General features: G+C 32.9%; 1 long non-coding RNA gene across 2 annotated transcripts; it reads right to left on the bottom strand.

Annotated features, from left to right (window-relative positions):
* Positions 1 to 223: 223 nt before the first annotated feature.
* Positions 224 to 2,839, bottom strand: LOC116024764. 2 transcript variants are annotated; one of them, XR_004099522.1, is made up of 4 exons: positions 2,405 to 2,839; positions 1,562 to 1,616; positions 612 to 693; positions 224 to 422 (listed from the first exon to the last, which is right to left on the bottom strand). It is a non-coding gene; the product is annotated as an uncharacterized LOC116024764 (long non-coding RNA). The 2 variants fall into 2 exon arrangements; XR_004099521.1 differs by having other exon boundaries at positions 616 to 693.
* Between the last annotated feature and the right edge of the window lie 889 nt (positions 2,840 to 3,728).

The raw sequence follows: 3,728 nt of genomic DNA, 5'->3' as shown, positions 1-3,728 counted from the left end.
GCAATTCCATCGCCTTTTGACAACAAATTATTTTTCTTCGCATTTTAAATTTTTAAAAAAATGATTTATAATAATTATTTTTAAATAGAAATATGAGCTTTTTAAAATATTAATTTACACTTTTATGCCTCTTAGTCCATGTACTTAACATTTCGGGTAGCCCCTTCCTTTCAAATTTAAAATATTAATTTAAAAATATGACATACTAAAACACAAGTAATTCTAAAAAATAACATAATTCTAAATCATTATCAATTCACATTAAATTCAAGTAATAATAAATCATTACATCATCCATCCACATTTAATAACTAATAATAGTCAATTCAAGTCTAAATAATAATATAATAGTCCTCACAAATAGCAATCTACATTAATAGCGTCAAGCTCCTCATCCTCATCCTCTTCATTTCTGTAATCATCTGTGCATCATATCATCAGAGATAAATTGCAATTCCATTTTTGTGCATCAACGACAACAACAACCAATTCACTTATCACGTATGGTTTATGATGCATTTTAAAATTGGAATAATAAGAGATTTATAATAATAAAAAAATTAAAAATCTTAGTAACTAGATCCATAAACTAATTCAAGTATGGAACAAACCTACATTGAGAAGGAACAAAAACAAATCCTCAGGGTACACCGAACCAACTGTTAGAAAGCAATGTTGAACTGCATTATAAGTCTGTCCTTCACCAAAAAAACAAATAAATAAATGAAAGAATAAATCATCTATCAATCACAAAACTCCACACAGAAACTACTGTGAATTAAAGGGAAAGATTATTTTTTATCAAAACTACAAGAATAAGTAATTGCAGCTTAAAGCCACAACAGGCTCTTAACCTAGGAAGCTTGCACACTAAAAAAGAAAGTCAAGTTTCCAATACAACTAATATAAGGAAACTTAGTGCAGATTAATGGGCAGCAATACAGTTATAATTTGGAAGTAGAAGTAAAGCATCATGTCATACAAAATATAAATCATTGACTTCAAAAAAATGTAAATACTATTCTTTTAATGTCTTCCTTGGTTCTTCTCTGGCAGTGGGAAGGGTTCCCAATCCTATATGGAAGCACAATATATCATAAAACCTTAACTCAAGAAAAATCAGCAAACTTTAAATGAAGAAAAATTTAGAGTAACTACTCCCTAATGCAAAATTTAAATTATATATGGTCGTGAGACAACTTAATGACATAATGATAGTTCCAACACAAATTAACTGTAACATCTTTAAACTAAAAGCATCAATACTCAGAGCAAATAAAAAAAATATATTTCATATCAATAAAGAGTTTTTTGGTAAATTTTAAAGGGTCATTCTCTCCGTCCGTTTAACGATCCGAGGCCCACCCACGTTCGCTCCGAGAAGCACAGGAGCTAGCCCAGGGGAAATCGTCACTTGCGGGAATTGAACCCGGGTTTTCCCGAAATTCCTCCACACAAAGAGAAGCTCACTTATCACTTGAGCTACCCCGTTAGGTTATATCAATATAGAGTTAACGTATATACAAAATGACTTTGATAATTTCTTTAAATAACTTCCTACCTTTCTCTGAGTAGTACTCATCTTTCTCTGCTAGTGATGCCTGAACCCCCTTTATCTATAAACAATAAAGCAGAACAATCAAAAATTCATAGCGAAATACAGCTAGTACTTCACAAATACTGTTTGAATCCAGTTCCTAACAACATTATACATCAAAGGCTCCTGTCGTTCACCTAAAACCCAATAAATATAAATAAAAAATACTGTCTGAACAATTCTCACATTGATCATAAATAAATACAGAACTAAAATTTAGCAAAATGGGTGTGTCAATTCCTGTCAATAACCTATCAACCAACCACTCAAAACATATTTTTATCCATTTTGCTTCATATATGAAGTTATAAAAGCAAGAGTTCTGACCCACAAGCTCAATACTTACTGGATTAGGCATAGCAAAATGAATATTTCTCATCTTTTAAATAAAGTTTTTTTTGGCATTATTGGATACATACTGACATACTAATTAAGTAAACCAACTGACTCATTTAAATTATATTCACATTAGCATGTTCATTTCTGGTATTCAAATAACAATTATGTTTTGGTTTTTTGAGAAAGAAAAACTAATAAATCTCAGCAGTTGGTTTTGATTTTTTGAGAAAGAAAACCTAATAAATCTATTCACTGTTCCAACAAATGAATATGAAAAGGAACATATATAGATAAGTCCAAATGAAGCTAGTTTCTCAATTTAAGAATAAATTTGTATATTTAACAGCAAATGAAGTGCACTCATAGACATATTTTTACAAACAGGTTGTGAGCAAGAATATTCTTTTTCAGAAATTAAAGGAACAACACTTATATTATTACCAATTCCAGGGGTAAGAAGCGCATTACCTGAGAAAATAATAGGATTAGGAGCTCGTCGGATTCTTGCTCGCCCAGTACGTCGCCGTCGCAGATCTGCTCGCCGAATTTTTTTTGTCGCAACCAGATGTGGCCGACCAGACGCTGCTAGTAGCCGGAGCTCGCTGCTGCTACGCGTTGTACGAAGGCGAGGCAGTCAGAGAACTGGGCGATGGCATCACTGAACCGATGGTCGAACTGGTCTCCACTGTTCTGTACGTCTCTGCTGCCATTTGGACGGAGTCCGACCATGGTTGCCGCTAACCGAGGGAGAGGGGAAGGAAGGGAGGTGCCGCTGCTGCTCAGCATCGAGGGGGGTTACCGCCGTCTCAGACTGCCACTGGTCGACGGCGAAGGCGGAAATGGTGTTTAGCGATTGTGAGCGATGGCGAAGGCGGAATGGTGTTTGGCGATGGAGGTGTCGGCTGAAGTGAAATTTCAATTAGGGTTATGACTTATAAATTTTTATATAACATTTTTTCATTAAAAAAAATTAAAAAATAAAATAAAACGACATCGTTTTCGTAATATAAAAACAAAAACCATATTGCGACGATCCGTCGCAATATTTATTAATTTTCAAAAAATTGCTACATTGCTACATCTAGCAACGGAACAAATTTTGTCGCCATTTCCGTCGCCATTTCGCGATGGAAATTAAATCCGTCGTCATTTCCGTCACCATTTCGCAACGGAACTAAAATCGGTCGCAAATTCAAGATCGAGATTTTTGGCGCTATATTTTCGCGGGTTTTATTTTCTATTTCCGCCAAAATTCGCGACGGAATTATTTTCCGTCGCGATGGGAATCACGATTTTTCTTGTAGTGTTTTAATTTTAAAATTCTAGCATTAGCTTGAGCTTTAACCTTGTGCATATTTTGAATAGCCTATGATAAAAATAATGCAGGTTTTGTCAACTCTTAGTGTGTATACTGCATGTGGCTAGTTGTTAATTACTTTAGCTTTATATTTTGAATAACTATCAAAAAAAAAAAACTTAATAAATATAATTTGAAAATCACAAATACCCCTATATGTTTTAAGCATTTTCTTTGATAGTTACATGTTGGTTTCACTTTATATTATCTTTTTCAAATTCTTAAATAATTCTTGAGTGCTACAAATTGTGTTGTAGTTTGTTGATTCAAGAATCATCTTTTTGTCATAAGTGAGGTCAAAAATATCAATATGTATATATATATATATATATATATATATATATGTGTGTATGTATGTATATATATTGAAAAATAAATGAGAGTTTATTTATTTTATTTGCAATAAATTCATAGATTCTACTCCGCTGGATCAAC

The sequence above is a fragment of the Ipomoea triloba genome, chromosome 7 (assembly GCF_003576645.1).
Source record: "Ipomoea triloba cultivar NCNSP0323 chromosome 7, ASM357664v1".
Lineage (NCBI taxonomy): Eukaryota > Viridiplantae > Streptophyta > Magnoliopsida > Solanales > Convolvulaceae > Ipomoea > Ipomoea triloba.
Note: the sequence above shows the minus strand (reverse complement) of the source record. Positions and strands in the feature narration are given on the sequence as shown.